The following is a 17,802-nucleotide window of genomic DNA, read 5'->3' on the forward strand; positions in this document are numbered from 1 at the left end:
GAGAAGGCGCCTTTCCTATTCCTAAAGTGCGTTGCATGCTGTTATTTATTTTTATTCAAATCCTTTTGCACTGCGAGGATGTTCCTTTAGTGTTTTACCAACATCTGCAGTTCTTTCTTAAACATTCCTTTAGTGTTGCCCCAGTTAGCAGAATGACAGCTAAATACTTCCAAAGACATTACACACCAAGGCATGGAAGGTGAGCCCAATACATCTTGGATGGCAGCAGACATTGTAGGGAATTGTGCTCCCTAAAGACCTACTTCACTATTAATCAGATATAATCTATTTGGCAGAACCAGCGTCTGTGCTAAGGTCGTGGATTTCACTTGCATGTCACCACAATAATAAATCCAATTTGTTTATCTCTAAAAAAAAGGTCTGACACTGACTTTCAACTGATTGCATCTCTGCAAGATGAAGAAGAGTTGTGCACATTACTGTTTGAATAATGGATTTTTCCATAAATGGTCCGGGCAGGTTAGTGAATGGGTGTCTGGTGTAGAAAGTGCACTTACTTTTCAAACCTTTCCAAAAAACCATAACAGTATTCCAATGCAATGGTTGAGACTATACCTGCCTAAATGAATGCTTTTCAGTGGCAGTGGTGGCTAGGCATAGGCTGATATCATTCTCTCATCTGTGAAGAGAAAGAAACAGTACAACACTGGTGTAGCGGTAGAGTTTCTGCCTTACAGCACCAGAGACCAGGGTTCAATCCTGACTATGGGTATTGGCTGTACGGAGTTTGTATGTTCTCCCTGTGGCAGCGTGGGTTTTCTCTGGGCACTCCATTTCCTCCCACACCCCAAAGACATGCAGGTTGGTAGGTTAATAAACTTCTCTAAATTGTAAAAAGTCCCTAGTGTGTAGGATAGTGCTAGTGTATGAGGGCCTGTTTCCAGGCTGTACCTCTAATAAAAAAAATACAAAGATCCTCCATTGTCACATACTCTAATAGACCATATTAATCTATCACAAGCCTGAAACTTTCTTTGTAAATGCACATTGATCTGGTAAAGCATCTTCCACTGAAATATTAACTATGTTCCTCTTTCCACAGGTGCTGCCAACCTGCTGATTTTTTCCAATAATTTCTGTTTTTAATTTCAGGTTTTTAGCATCTGGGGTATTTTAATTTGCAAGTGCACAATATTGTTTCCTTATTCCATACACTTATATCAGGACTTGTCTAAATTTTGCTGCATTAAGACATTTAATGAAACCAGCCTTTAAAGCCTTGTACTTTCAATGATGTGTAATTTTCTGCATCAAGTTGCTGGCAGTTTAAACTGATGACATCTCTCTTAGAGAAACTGGACATCAGGGGCCTGATATCGACAGACACAGCATACTATCAGAGCAAATAAGATTGAACATTTAAGAAATAACGGGCTTAAGGACGGGAAAGGAATTGTAAATTAGAATAGATGAATGCAATGTCAAATGGGGCACAGAGAGAGATAAATAAAGAGAGGAAATAAAATAACATCAGGACAGTAGAGAAAGGAGAATGATTACTTCAATTTGAAATAGCATGCATTTATAGTTTGTAGATTGGTTTTCTAATCTACCACACAAGTACAGCAACTTCATGTAATTCATGTCAATATGAGAATAATGCAAGATGTGTATGCCCGGACACTGAGCAGCAAAAAAATAAAATTACTGTTTTATTTGCAAATTTTAAACAGAGCACAATTAGTCTCACTCTTATCTTGAGAGTAAATTAACCCAGGATGCAAGTTGTGCCCTGCTATATCCAGATTTAAGCAGGTTGCCAACCCAAGACATCATCAGTCCATTTCCCTGAACAGATGCTGGCTGGTCCATTGATTTCCTCCAGCAGTTTGATTTTTAACTCAAGATTTCAAGATCTGCGTCTCTTGAGTCTTGATTGAACACAATTCTAACCGTCATTTCCAGCACAATGAACTGTTCATTTTATGACTCATATATTACAAATGTGTATTAAAAAAAACCTGACAATGGAGAATCTCCGAAGTTTGACTTGCATGAGCCAAGCCAATGGGGAGACAAGGCAGAAATACTGTGTTTTGTCTCAACATTAAAGCTCTCTTTTTTGGAATTTCACAAGAATACTAACACACTCCTTGATTAGATGCAGCTTGAGAAAATGGGGGGGGGGAAAGATCTGAGAGATTGAAGGGTTAAGTTAGAAAATAAAGGCAAAAGGAACATTTTCAGCTAATTGTATTTTGTGTTGACATATGGCTTTTTTTTCTTAATTTAGTTGATTTCATACTCAATTTTGTTTTAATAATCCTCCTGCATTGTATTTTTAATTAAAAGCATTCTTGTGACCTATTTATACGGAATAAAGTGGGCGAAATATAAGGAATAAAGTGGACGAGCCTGAATCTCAGTTAGAAACTGGGAAGTATGATGTTGTGGGAATTACTGAGACATGGCTGCAAAAGGGTCAGGGCTGTGAACTGAATATTCAAGAGTATATCTCCAATCGAAAAGACAGACAGGTGGGCAGAGGGGGTGGGGTTGCCCTGTTGGTGAGGAATGAAATTCAGTCCCTTGCAAGGGGTGACATTGAAACAGGAGATGTGAAGTCAGTATGGATAGAACTAAGGAATTGTACGGATAAAAAGACCCTAATGGGACTCATCTACAGGCCCCCAAACAGTAGCCTGGACATAGGGCGCAAGTTGAATCAGGAGTTAAAATTGGCATGTAGCAAAAGTAATGCTGTGGTTGTTATGGGGAGATTTCAACATGCAGGTAGACTGGAAAAATTAGGTTGGTACTGGATCCCAAGAAAGGGACTTGTTAGTGCCTTTGTGATGGATTCTTTGAACAGCTTGTATTGGAGCCTACCAGGGAGAAGGCAATTCTGGATTTAGTGTTATGTAATGAACCGGATTTGATAAAGGACCTCGAGGTTAATGAGCCATTAGGAGGCAGTGACCATAACATGGTCAGGTTTAATCTACAATTGGAGAGGGAGAAGAGTAGATTGGAGGTGTCAGTGTTGCAGTTGAATAAAGGGGACTATGGGGCCATGAGGGAGGAGCTGGCCAAAACTGACTGGAAAGATACACTAGCAGGGATGATAGTGGAACAAAAATGGCAGGTGTTTCTAGGAATAATACAGAAGGTGCAGGATCAGTTCATTCCAAGGGTGAAAAAAGATTCCAGGGGGAGAATGGGACGACCATGGCTGACAAGGGACATTAGGGACAGTATAAAAATTAAAGTGAAGAAGTACAATGTAGCAAAGATGAGCGGGAAGCAAGAGGATTGGGTAATGTATAAAGAACAACAGAAGATAACCAAAAAGACAATACGTGGAGAAAAGATGAGGTACAAAGGTAAGCTAGCCAAGAATATAAAGCAGGATAGTAAAAGCTTCTTTAGGTATGTGAAGAGGAACAAATTAGTTAAGACCAAAGTTGGACCCTTGAAGACTGAAAAAGGTGAATTTATTATGGGGAACAAGGAAATGGAAGATGAGTTGAACAGGTACTTTGGATCTTTCTTCACTAAGGAGGACACAAACAATCTCCCTGATATAGTAGTGGCCAGAGGATCTGGGGTGACAGAGGAACTGAAGGAAATCCACATTATGCAGGAAATGGTGTTGGATAGATTGATGGGACTGAAGGCTGATAAATCCCCAGGGCCTGATGGTCTGCATCCCAGGGTTCTTAAAGAAGTGGCTCTAGAAATCGTGGATGCATTGGTGATAATTTTCCAATGTTCTATAGACTCAAGATCAGTTCCTGTGGATTGGAGGGTAGCTAATGTTATCCCACTTTTTAAGAAAGGCGGGAGAGAAAACGGGGAATTATAGACCAGTTAGCATGACATCGGTGGTGGGGAAGATGCTGGAGTCAATTATAAAAGATGAGATAGCCGCACATTTGGATAGCAGTAACAGGATCTGTCTGAGTCAGCATGGATTTATGAAGGGGAAATCATGCTTGACTAATCTTCTGGAATTTTTTGAAGATGTAACTAGGAAAATGGACAAGGGAGAGCCAGTGGATGTATTGTACCTGGACTTTCAGAAAGCATTTGATAAGTTCCCACATAGGAGATTAGTGGGCAAAATTAGGGCACATGGTATTGGGGGTAGAATGCTGACATGGATAGAGAAGTGGTTGGCAGACAGGAAACAAAGAGTAGGGATTAACAGGTCCCTTTCAGAATAGCAGGCGGTGACTAGTGGGGTGCCGCAAGGCTCGGTGCTGGGACCGCAGCTATTTACAATATACATCAATGATTTGGATGAAGGGATTCAAAGTAAAATTTTCAGATGACACAAAGCTAGGTGGCAGTGTGAACTGTGAGGAGGATGCTATGAGAATGCAGGGTGACTTGGACAGGTTGGGCAGAGTGAATGAACATGGCAGATGAAGTTTAATGCGGATAAATGTGAGGTTATCCACCTTGGTAGCAAAAACAGGAAGGCAGATTACTATCTAAATGGCGTCAAGTTGGGAAAAGGGGAAGTACAACGGGATCTGGGGGTCCTTGTACATCAGTCTATGTAAGTAAGCAAGCAGGTACAGCAGGCAGTGAAGAAAGTGAATGGCATGTTGGCTTTTATAACAAGAGGAATCGAATATAGGAGCAAAGAGGTCCTTCCGCAGTTGTACAGAGCCCTAGTGAGACCACACCTGGAGTATTGTGTGCAGTTTTGGTCCCCTAATTTGAGGAAGGACATTCTTGCGATTAAGGGAGTACAGCGTAGGTTTACAAGGTTAATTCCCGGGATGGCGGGACTGTCATATGCTGAGAGAATGGAGCAGCTGGGATTGTACACTCTGGAGTTGAGAAGGATGAGAGGGTATCTCATTGAAACATATAAGAATGTTAAGAGCTTGGACACGCTTGAGGCAGGAACAGGGCCGGATTTACATATAAACTAGACAAGCTTAAGCTTAGGGCCTCGAGATCTAGGGAGGCCTCGGCCCGCTCCACCAAGGCGTATAAAACTTTTGACATAGTGGCGTTGTTACAAAACCTACCATCGGTGGCGCTGTTTCCACGCTGCAGACTCCAGCCCCTGAGTTTGATTATGCTGGGTCCTAGTGCTAGGCCCCTCCCAACCCTGGTAACCTCAGTGGCTGTTCCACTGGGTCTTCCCCATTCCCCTCAAACCATGTGACCCCAGCTCTTCCCCACAATGTCTCAAGAGAGGTTGTCTGCACTGAGCATTCTGTGCATTGAGAGTGACAAACTTAGACAAACAAATCTTGGTGAACTTCTGAATGATTTTGCTATGAAGAAGGCAAGAATAAAACATTTTTGCTGTTAGTGTCTTTGTAGTTTATTTATTTCTTAGTATTCAAGATTCAATTAAAGAGACACTTATTGTCACATGCACCAATTGGTGCGATGAAATTTGGGGGTCACCGTCCGACAACTAGACAACTAGATATAGATAATGCTAAAGATCCAACTATGGATAAACATAATAAAATTTTAATACTGAAATTTAAGCTAAATAAATTATTGTCAGAGAATGTTATAAGATTATTCCAAATTACAAAACAAGAACATTTCGAATTTGGGGATAAACCCCATAAACCTTTGGCACGCCAACTGAAAAAACGGGAAAAAGATCATGCAATTTTAAAGATTAAATCAGATAGAGGGGAATTATTAACACTACCTAATGATATCAATAAAAGATTTGCTCAAATTTACAAGAATTTAAACACATCGAAAACGCTAATAGACAATAATAAAGTTTCAGAATTTTTGGACAATTGTAACCTTCTAAAACTAGAACTGAAGGAACAAGAGGAACTGGGAGCACAAATTACATCTAAGGAAATAGAAGACACTTAAGAATGGAAAAACACCAGGACCAGACGGATTCAGTAATGAATTTTATAAATGTAAATGTTTTTACGACATAGTTACACCACGTCTACAGAAAATGTATACATACGCTTTTAAAGAACAAATCTTACCTGAAACACTAGCAGAATCAACGATCACATTAATACTTAAAAAAAGATAAAGATATAGAAGAACCAGGCTCATATAGAGCTGGTACACAAAATTGCTGGGGAAACTCAGCGGGTGCAGCAGCATCTATGGAGCGAAGGAAATAGGCGACGTTTCGGGCCGAAACCCTTCCTCAGACTGTGCATTAGATGTATGACATAGAGCTATTGCTTTGTTAAACACGGATCAAAAAATATTAGCGAAAACACTAGCTAGTAGACTGTCAATATGTTAGTAAAAGGGGCCACAGTTTAAGAATAAGGAGTAAGCCATTTAGAACGGAGACGAGGAAACTCTTTTTCTCATAGAGAGTGGTGAGTCTGTGGAATTCTCTGCCTCAGAGGGCGGTGGAGGCAGGTTCTCTGGATGCTTTCAAGAGAGAGCTAGATAGGGCTCTTAAAAATAGCGGAGTCAGGGGATATGGGGAGAAGGCAGGAACGGGGTACTGATTGGGGATGATCAGCCATGATCACATTGAATAGTGGTGCTGGCTATAGGGCCAAATGGCTTACTCCTGCACCTATTGTCTATTGTCTATTTGTGCTTTTTAAAGTTTGTCAAAATGTATTTGCCTTAAATATTTGAACATATGCTTATGTTTATTCTCTTTAGATATACACAAAAAAAATTCTCTAAGTACTATTATATTTTATAGCCAGATACAGTAGATACCTAAGATAGAAAGATAGATGAGTCTAAACCTGTGATCTCTACGTCATGAAAGATGTGCTTAATAGAAACTTAGAAAATAGGTGCAGGAGTAGGCCATTTCTGGAGCACCAGCAGGGGTGTTGTTGTTGTGGGCCAAGTCAAGTCAAGCACAGTGAGTGCAGGGCCAGCAATCCATTTCAATCCATTTCATGTCAAGTCAATCCATTTCAAGTCAAGTCAATTCAAGCACAGAGCAGGTGGGGCCAGCCAACAATACAATCCATTTGCTTTTATTTCAGGTGAGGTCAATCAAAGCAAAGGCAAAGCAAAAGCAAAAGCACAGAGCAGGCCAAACAACTCATTTCATTTCTATTTCCATTTCAATTTCAAGCACAGGGCAGGCCAAAAAACTAATTTAACTTCATTAAGAGCTAACAAATTATTTATTGCAAGCACATTAATGGTTAACAAATCATCACTCATTGCAAGCACATTGCTGGCTAACAAATCATTTATTGTAAGCACATGAAGGGTTAACCACATAACCACATAAAGCACATAACCAAATACCCACAATAACCATATAACCACTTAAAACACATAAAGGGTAGACTCACAGTTCAGCAGACTCACAGCAGAATTAGAGTTGTGGCCTCTCCCTCCCGATCTTCCAGAGAAACTCTCACATTAAGGCATCCGGGTTTTATTGTCCTGCCACCCTGGAAGGAGTGTTAACGTCATCGTGGTGATTGACAGGCGAGAGGACCAATCAGCTAATCTCAAGATTTTTGAGAATTGTTTTAATGCATTGTCAAAGTATGATTTCAATGTTTTTTGTTTGAAGTATTTTTAAGAGGAACTTTTTAAGGGTGGTGGGTGTATGGAACAAGCTACCAGAAGAGGTAGTTGAGGCAGGGACTATCCCAACATTTAAGAAACAGTTAGACTGATACATGGATAGGACAGGTTTGGAGGGATATGCACCAAAAGCAGGTAGTGTAGCTGGGACAAATTGGTGGGTGTGGGTAAGTTGCGCCGAAGGGCCTGTTTTCACACTGTATCACTCCATGACTACATTATACCTCCACCATGCATGAATGCTTCAAAATCAAGTGGTCGAGTTTTATTGCCATATACTCAAGCATAGAAACATAGAAAATAGGTGCAGGAGTAGGCCATACGGCCCTTCGAGCCAGCACTGCCATTCAATATGATCATGGCTGTTCATCTAAACTCAGTACCTCTTTCCAGTTTTTCCCCATTTCCCTTGATTTCGCTACCCCAAGAGCTAAATGTAACTCTCTCTTGAAAACCCAGTGAATTGGCCTCCACTGCCTTCTGTGGCAGAGAATTCCACAGATTCACAACTTTCTGGGTAAAGAAAGTTTGTCCACATCTAAGTCCTAAATGGCCTACCCCTCATTCTTAAACTGTGTGACCCATGGTTATGAACTACCCCAACATCGGGAACATTTTTCCTGCAGTTACAGTAAGTGAAAATCTAGCAGGCAAGAAGGATGCTTTCTCCCCCATTTGAAGGCAACTATCTTCCACAGCTTCTACCCAGTGCTTGGTACCTACTTCCAGCAGCCACTGGTTGTCCTCCAGGATGCACAGAGCCACAGCTTGGTCTATGCCGGTCACCAGGGCGAATTTGGCACAGAGACTCTCATGGCAGCGGTGCAACGCCTCCGACGAACGCCCGGGGCTTTTGCACTGAGGCTGCTCCATGGCCGGAGCTGCAGCGAATGATTCGCCAGCCCCGCAAATACTCGCCCGCCCCACCTCCCCGTCTGCATCTGCCCCCACCGCTCCATCCCTCCCTCCGCCCCGGCTCTCCAACACGACAACACAACACGTGAGAAATTCTGTGATCAGCGGAGAGCGTGAGAATTTGGCAAAAAGCGTGATTCTCACGCTCAATGCATGAGAGTTGGCAGCTCTGCTTATATGGTGTCAAAGCTTCTTGAAAATATTTGAAGCTGCACTCAATTTGCAAGTGGATAAATTACATCATATTCCTGGCTTGAGCTTGGTAGATGGTGAACAGGCTTTGGTGAGTTCAGGGGTGAGTTACTCACCACAAGACTCCTAGCCTCTGACCTGCTCTTGTAGCCACATTGTATATATGGCTACTCCAGTTCAGTTACTGGTCAATGGCATCTCCAGGATATTGACAGAGCAGGATTCAGTGAAGGTAATGCATTGAATGTTAGGGGGTGGTTGTTGGATATTTTCATTGGATATCATCATTGCCTGGCAGAAATGAGCCACACAGTCATATAGCGGTAGAATTGCTGCCTTACAGTGCCAGAGAACCGGGTTCAATCTTGGCTACGAGTGCTGTTTTTTGTATGGATTTTGTCTTCCTGTGACCACACGGATTTTCTCCAGGTGTTCCAATTTCCTCCCACATTCCAAAAAGCATGCATGTTTTAGAATCATTGGATTCTGTACATTGTCCCTAGTATGTAAGATATGAAAGTGGGATAACATGGAACTAGTTCGTGGGTGATCATGGGTTGGCATGGACGCGGAGGGCTGGAGGGCCTATTTCTGCCCTTGTTAATTGGCTCTGTAAATTGTCCTTAGTGCGTAGGATAAAACTAGCATGAATGGGTGATCGTTGGTCAGCACAAACACAATGGGCTGAAGGGCCTGTTTCCATGCTGTCTCTCTGAACTAAACTAAATATTTTACTATCCACCTAAGTCTGGATGTAGTTCAGGTCTTGCTACATCATCCTGGCTTGGAAATACATAACCATTCTTACATCACACCAGCTCTAGTTCCTGAAACTCGCTCTCTAATAGCACTCTGGATGCCTTTGAACCAGAAAGGCTGCATCTATGAAAAATAGTGGTTCACTGGCACCTTCCCGAAGGCAATTGTGAATAAGCAGTATCCATCGACACCCACTGTGAAATCTGCCGTGGGGCAATTTAAGTTTTTTTGAAATGGAGATCAGAAAGATGAGCTCCTCAATGTGCCAATATTCAGATGCAAGTCCAGTGAAGTCTGATAAACCAGCAGCAGGTTTATGTGGGAACTGTCAACATTAGTTCAGCTGTCAAATATGTAAGAAAGCTCCTCAGCAGTTGTCCTTCTTTCACCACCTGTCTTGTGGATCAGAAACTACTCGAGATTTGTTTTAACATTGCTTGTGGTTAGTGGGTTGAGGAAAGGCTCCCATAGGTTTTCCCTATCTGGAGTACATAACATTCCCGATACCGAATGCAGAATTTTAGCATGGATTATAAAAGAGAATATAAAGAATATTTACCATTACTCTCCTGACAAGTAATGTTAATGCTCCAATTAACTGCAGGATGCAAGATACATTCTACGCTCTAGCTCCCATTTATATCAGAATCATTGACACCCCAGTGTTCTATATCAATCTCTACCTTAAAAGCCACATTACTTCTTTTGAATGAAAAAATAAAATTTATAAAGGGTCGTTTCTAATCTATCCTAAATATCAGACTCCTAATGGGCCTGTCCCACTTACGCGACTTTTTCAGCAACTGCTGGCACCCAACATAGGTCGTTGCAGGTCGGCAAATATTTTCAACATGTTGAAAATCCAGCGGCGACCATTGAATCCGCCCCACTAAGATTCCTGGCAATATATTCCAGTTGTAAACTAGTTGACGTGTACAAAATAGTTACACATGCCATCTTCGGCCCTTTTGCCAACCATTGTCTTTATATGCTGCCTTGTCCTTGCTACTTGTATCAATGGGAAACAGTCGTTTCATCCCCACTATATCATCAAATTAGTATCAACTGATAATCAACCAATTTGCAAAGTATTAAAGATTTAATTAAATTTAAATTGTTTGAAACGTGAAGTGACCATTTCAATGCTCTAATATGTCACCAAAATATTTCCTTTATGAACCGAGATGGCACGCAAATGAACCATCCTTGCCCGGTCCGAAATTTGGCCAAACCCACTCATATAGTGTCTGGGAGCAAGTAATAATCCTCATAGTTCAGGACTGTTTCAGGTAGATAATTTTGTTTGGCACAAGCAAAAGGCCTGTTTCCATGCTGTTTAACTCCATAGCTCTATAAGCATTGCATTGCATTGCATGTCAATTACTTGTTTTTAAATGTGTGCATTCTTGATTACAAATTGCTTTTGAGATACTTCATTAGGTAGCTGCAGTCTGTCTGTTGAAGCTGCTCTCAACATACTTTAGGGGAGGGAGTTACAGGGGTCTGAATCATTGACAGTAATCTGCCAGGAAGAATGTGTGACCATAAGGAAAGCTGTAAGCAGTGATGCTTCCTTGCATCTGCTGCCCTTGTCTTTCTTGGTGGCAGGAGCTTGCATGGTAGTAATGCAATCCCTGTTCTAGATAGCATACACTGTAATCACAGTGCCACATCAGTGGAAGGAATGACTCTTTAAAACAGTGGACAAAATCTTCATCGTTTCTTCATCGTGTATAGTGTCAAACTTCTTGAATGTGGATGGACATTAGGAAATTGAAGAATATCCCATTATACTTGTGTCGTGAAACAATTGGAAAGGCTTTAGGATGCGAGGATTGAGTCACTCATCCCAGGGTACCGGTCCTCTGATCCGTCTTTGTAAGGAAATATTAATTCTGTTCATTTCTCCCCTCATAGAAACTGTCTAACATATTAAGAATTTCTAACACTTTCTGTTGTTATCTCAGATTTGCAGCAGCAGCAGTATATTGCGTTCATAAAATATTAATGTTGCAGCTTGTGTTGCTTAAATTGGGTTGGGGATTGGCAACTGCTGGGAGAGGTTATCCTTAAATTATGCTATTATTTTAGGCTAATTAGCATTGCCTAAACAATGATAAATATTGTGCCCTAATGGACAAGGCTTTTAGTGTCAGAGTTAAAAGGATAGGATTATGGAAGCAAGGTGTCAGAAAGATCACAGGCATTTGGATTCATAGCTCAAACTATTCCCATGTCCTTTGATAAATATGAAAGTGTGAGCAGCATATTGCCAATCTATCAGATAAAATATACATCATTCCCATTGTTCAGCTGAAGCTGTTTTAAGATGAAGTTGCTCAGATGACATCCCCTTCATTATATTAATGCATTTCAGTACTTATTACATTTAGTGATATACTGTATGTTCTTAATGGCACAATTAAGGACAAACACATTTCTTCCACAATTTTATTTTGAGGTATAGAGTTATGGCAACACCCTGGAGAGAGCTTTGGTTCTTTAACATTCTCCTGATGTTCCTACTCCAGGAACTGTAAATTCAACAATAGACTCAGTAATCCTGTAAAATTCAGTCAAAAGCATTATTGTAAATCATCCTTGCCTTAATTAGAAAAATAAAGTGCATTATTTAGTTACATTATCCAAGCTCCATACACATTTGTCTTAGGGTTGTTTGGTGCAAACTGTTTTGCAGCATTATGGTTATACAAGTGAGTCTCATGGAAAACTATTTGATGACACAGCTGTTTTATGATTCCTTTTTGTGGTGACTGCTTAAATTGCATATAGAAACATAGATACATAGAAAATAGGTGCAGGAGGAGGAAATTACTGGAATCTTTCAAGATGAGAGATAGAGGTTTAAGAGGGAAATCCAAATTAGATCCTATGATACTGATAGCAGTTATAGTGTATTTGCAGGAAAATAAACAAAACCCAAAGGCAGAGGAAAAGAAAATCTCACAGCAAAACGTGAACAACCTAGTGAAGTTTACAGAGATAGAGAGATGTTGTAGAAGGAGTTAAGTTCATAAACAAGATCTTCAGAAACTTGGAGCAAAAGGCAATGTCAGGGTTAAGCTCGATTTGGCAAAGGATGGACTAAAGCGGCTTTTTCACGGGGCGACTTGACGCAAGAGTTAACCAGAGTTTAACATCGTGGGAACCTCGTGCGATAACAGTACGGCATTCGTGGACCACCGTGGACCACCGTAGCACTAACGGCAGGTAATCGTGTAACTTGGTCACTCGGGAGAAAATTCAAGAAAGTTTGAATTTCTCCAAGAGTGACTTGTACACTTGTGGTTGAGCATTGCAACATTGTATGAACATAGTGGCCAATGCGATATCCGTGCGATATCCGTAATAACTCTTGCGGGTACCGTGGGAACTCCTGCGAACGGTGAGTAACTGAGCAGTTTGATTGTCAGTGCTTGTTTTACCTCATTGTTAAATAAATATATTTTTTACTATCAGATTGATGTCTGCAATTCTTCATTAACACATCACTACAAGATGAATGTCTCTAATGTTATAATCCCTCTCATGCTGAAACACAAAATAGTTGAAGGGAGGTGAAATAATCACATTTTCATTCTTTTTCATTTTTGAGTGTTCAGGTACCTCACTTGCTGAGCTTTTTTACTCCAGCAGTTTGTGTCTCTTTTTGTCTAAAGCAGTTTCTAAGACTGTAGGAACTCCGCGGGCCGCGAGGGAAATGGACAGGCGACACTTTCTTCAGGCTGCCTTATCTCTCTCCCCCCCCCCCCCCCCCTCCCCCCTACTTCCACCCACACACACAAATGCTGGAGAAACTCAGCGGGTGCAGCAACATCTATGGAACGAAGGAAATAGGCAACGTTTCAGCCCGAAACGTTGCCTACTTCCTTCGCTCCATAGATGCTGCTGCACCCGCTGAGTTTCTCCAGCATTATTGTGTGTGGGTGGAAGTAGGGGGGAGGGGGGGGGGGAGAGAGATACTTGCATAGAGGCACAAAAGTTAAAGAAAGGGCAGATAAACAGAGAGGGGGGGGGGACTTCCCTCAGTGCCCATCTGTTACCATTAATTGGACAGTTCGGTCTGTGAAACGCAACACGCCAGCCCCGACATCCAGCCCGGTGGTCAGTCCTTTGAAGATAGACACCAGTTGCTTGGAGCAACTCAGCCGGACAGGCAGCAACTCTGGAGAGAAGGAACGGGTGGCGTTTCGGGTCGAGGGCCTTCTTCAGACTGAGGTCAATCCCCTGCATGGATAACAGGAGTCCCAGCCAACACGACAATCGCCCGCTGCACAGTCTCGGAGCTTCCACTGCGAAAACGGTGCCTACATTTGAGCACTTATGTGACTGAACCATCCTAACACCAACCACAGAGCATTCCTAAACTACTACCTACCTCATTCGAGACCCTCGGAATGGGTGACGTTTCGGGACGAGACTCTGAAGAAGGGTCTCGAACCGAAACGTCACACATTCCTTCTCTCCAGAGATGCTGCCCGTCCCGCTGTGTTACTCCAGCATTTTGTGTCTATCTTCCGTATGCTCTGTGATGGTCATCTCGGAGTCAAGTGGCAACTCTGGTCTGTAGACACGAGGAACTGCAGACGCAGGAATCACGAGCAAAACACAGAGCGTTGGACGAGCCTCAAGAAATAACGTTTGCGGCCTGATGTTCCCAATATTTAATTGAAATCATTAATAAAGTAAATAAATAGATACCGGTCTAATCAGTATCTACGGGATTGGACAGGCTAGATGCAGGAAGAATGTTCCCGATGTTGGGGGAGTCCAGAACCAGGGTCCCAGTTTTACAGTCTACCGTGGGAACTCTTTAACTCAGTAAAGTAAAATAAAGTAAAGTAGCCTTTATTGTCATATCAGCGCACAGGCAGCAGTTGATTGTTGCTCTATTCAGTTTCCCAGGGGGTCGGGACGGGACTGGAGTTGGGAGGGAAAGGTGGGGGAGTCGAGGGAGAGGAGGGGGAGACAGATGGGGGTGTCTTCATTTACTGGCGGCGGGTGTCTGTCACTGAAACAGGCAGGTGAGATATCACATCCACCTTGTGTGTGCCTCTCTCTCTCTCTCTCTCCCTCCCTCTTACACAGGCTGAGAGACTCTGCCTCTGTGAGTGTACGTCTCTTTCTCCCCCTCTCCCACACACAGTAAGACCGAGGTACTGTGCTCAGTCCATCTGTGTCTCCCACATACACAGTAAAACATGTCTCCAAATGAGCCAATTCAACCAAGGGAGGATATTTATAGTGTGTGAAAAAAAAGTGACATCATTTGTGCCACGTGATGATTTAACAACACTTCACAATGTTCATTCAAGATTTAACGGGAAAGCTCGGGAGACGGACAAGTCACTCGCACAAATAACAGAAATGCCGAGTACCGTGGGAACTCTTTATCTACCCCCCCCCGTTATATCGTGTGATATCGTGCTAGACCACGACCACTTCACTCTGGTTACATCTTGCGTCAAGTCGCCCCGTGAAAAAGCCGCATAACAGCAGCAGAGTTTTGAAGATATGGTAGAAAGGAAGCTTTTCATTTATAATGAAGCATGGGTACAAGATAATGTGAATGATTTTACAGCAGATGAATTAGTTAGTGTTCGAGGCTAATGTCAATGCAGATTGAAAAATAGATTGTCCTTGTATTAAACACAGAGAGTGGATTGAAATATTTATTTGGGCTGATCAAGACTAATCAGGGTTGGGGAATAACCTTGAGAATACTGGGGGGGATAGCAATTGACAGGTCAGATACAACAGAGACTACCCTTCTCTATTGTATCGCCACGATTGTTGCAAAATAGCTTGCACTGGATCAAAATGACATTATTTACTTTCTTATGCCAGCCAACTTGTAAATTCCCAAATGCCTTTGTCATTGAATTCCACAAAGCACCAAATGGAAGACACTTTACTTGTTGAACCACTGGAACAAGTCAAGGCTGCCATCAAAGTTTGTCCAAACACTCATTATAGCTAATAATGCACTTCAGCAAAAGCAACATGTCTTTCACTCCACCAATCCAGGCACATTTAAACCTGGTCTCTCAATGTGAAATGATTGTAGCCTTTTTTTTCTGAATGACAGTCGCCAACCCATAAACCTACTGCAGGCAATAGTGGTAGTGAAATGTAAAAGCAGTTTCACTAGGAATTGTTTCATAGTTTCCCCCATCCTGAGAGAAACACCTACGTACTACTAAGCATTTCTACCTGATGGTATAGACAATTTTGTTTTTAAAGCTGTTAATGTGAGAATTAACATTTGGAGCGCATACTGTCACTCGGGAGATGTATTAGTGCGTTCCACCGCCTGCTTTAATGGTCATTGATACAAATACATCTATAGATGCTGAACACATCATCAGTGATGTAACGTGGGGTCATTAGGTGTTTCAGGTCTTTCAACATCAGACACGATCACCCAGGTGACCCAGCTGTGGTTGATCAGACCACGACTTGTGTTCAGGTGGCATTCGCTCCTCCCCATGGACCTTCTCTCCTGATCCAGTGCCATCTCGAGGCCTTCTCCGCTGCCTCTGTGGTGTTCTTGATGGCCCTTCTCCTCGCCACTCCATTGATGCCCAGTGCATTCAAGGCTTTGTAGAGCGATTGCCCTGCAAAACCTCTGCACCCAACCTCGATGGGCATACACCTTGCCTTCCAGCCCTGCTTGCGGCAATCTATGACCAGCTCTTCATACTTGGCCATCTTCCTCTCATGGGTCTCCTCCAGACGGTCCTCCCACGGCACTGTCAGTTTCTACAAGACGATGTTTTTGGTTGCCTCTGAGACCAGGAGGATATCTGGCCTCAGGGTGGTCGTGGCAATGTGCTGTGGGAACTTCAGCTGTTTCACCAGATCACACCTTCCCCAAAAGAGGTCCCAATGATCCAGAAACTTGAATCCGTGCCCTCAAATCCTTTTGCTATGAACTAAACTAGGATATCCTTCAATATCCCCGAGAAAGAACTATCCTTCAATATCACCGAGAAAGAATAGTTTTAAGGCGTTAATTCTACTTCTTCTGAGAAGCCAAATGTAATTAGAATAAAAAATAATTACAAGAGGCGAATGAGAGAGAAAATTGTGAGGGCAGAAGTAACCTTTGAACTACCCTTTAGAGAAGACTGGATCTTACGATTGAAGATAACATGGCCACAGGGAACCATCTTACCTACATCACTGAAAATGAAATATAATAAATGAAAAAATAAAAGAGTGTTCATCTAAGACTTTCTTTCAGAAAATGTGGTAGGATTCAAAGATAAAAGCATGTGTCATTTTTCCTTGGTAAATATTATTTGTTCTGAATAATTCATTAAAGCAGTTTCAAGTATTGACAAAATAAGCAGGGCAGATTTCTAACCAGGTCTGGATCCTTCAATATGGAATTAAGTTCTTGGAAATTGATCCAAATATTATTACCTGCCAAACACAGCAAAGTGAACATTCAAATCCATCATTTAAGTTACATCTTTTGAGTCCAGTCTTATTCCACATTCTCTCTTTCCTCTAGTTCAATGCTTCCTCTTAAAATACTTTTCAATCCCCTGCTGCTGAACCTATACCCATAATATCAATGCATTACATTTCAAATCTTAACCATGTACATTAAATAAACGATTTTTGTAGGGTTCCTTTTGTTTCCTGTAATTACCTCAATTATAAGCCATCTGGTAATTGACTCTTCAGCTATTACAAACAGTTTAGCCTGGAAATTGTTTTAATTGGTCACTGTGCAGCAAGCCAACAACTAATTTTGGTGGTGGATCTGCTATTTGAACATTTGTCAGCAAGTGAAACACAGGATTTTCCTTAGTGTACTGGCAAATGTAAAATGTGCAAAGTCCAGCAGGAGTGGCCATGGTCATGGTTGAGAGATGATGGGAATAAGGGGAGAGTCGTTGATGCGAAGGGGCAGACCAGGCTTAGGGCCAGATACCAATTAATTGAGTTGCGGGCCTGCGATCTCTGAATGGTGGGTTTGCAGTAGTGAGTGAGGGACCTTTCATCAGTGGTCAAGAAGAGGAGATGGATGGTGGGGGGTGGGGATTATGCGATTAGGAACAGCGGAAGAGTTCAAGTGATTAGAGAAGTGGATCTGGATTGAATGATTAAGTGAAGACTCGGGAAGCATGGGGGTTAGTACCATGAAGGTTTGGAATGGGGTTGTGTACCAAAGGGAGAACCTGTAAATGAATAACTTCAAGAGGAAGTACATGAGTGAAACGCAAGATGCTGGAGTAACTCGGCAGGATAGGCAGCATCTCTGATAGGCGACGTATTGGTTTATGAACCTTCTTTAGACTGATTGTAGTGGGGGGGAGAAACCTGGGAAAGAAGTGGGGGTTTGATAAACCCTGGGAAGTGATAGGTGGTTACAAGTGAGGGAGATTTGTTTGGCCGATG

This window comes from Amblyraja radiata, chromosome 7 (assembly GCF_010909765.2).
Source record: "Amblyraja radiata isolate CabotCenter1 chromosome 7, sAmbRad1.1.pri, whole genome shotgun sequence".
NCBI lineage: Eukaryota > Metazoa > Chordata > Chondrichthyes > Rajiformes > Rajidae > Amblyraja > Amblyraja radiata.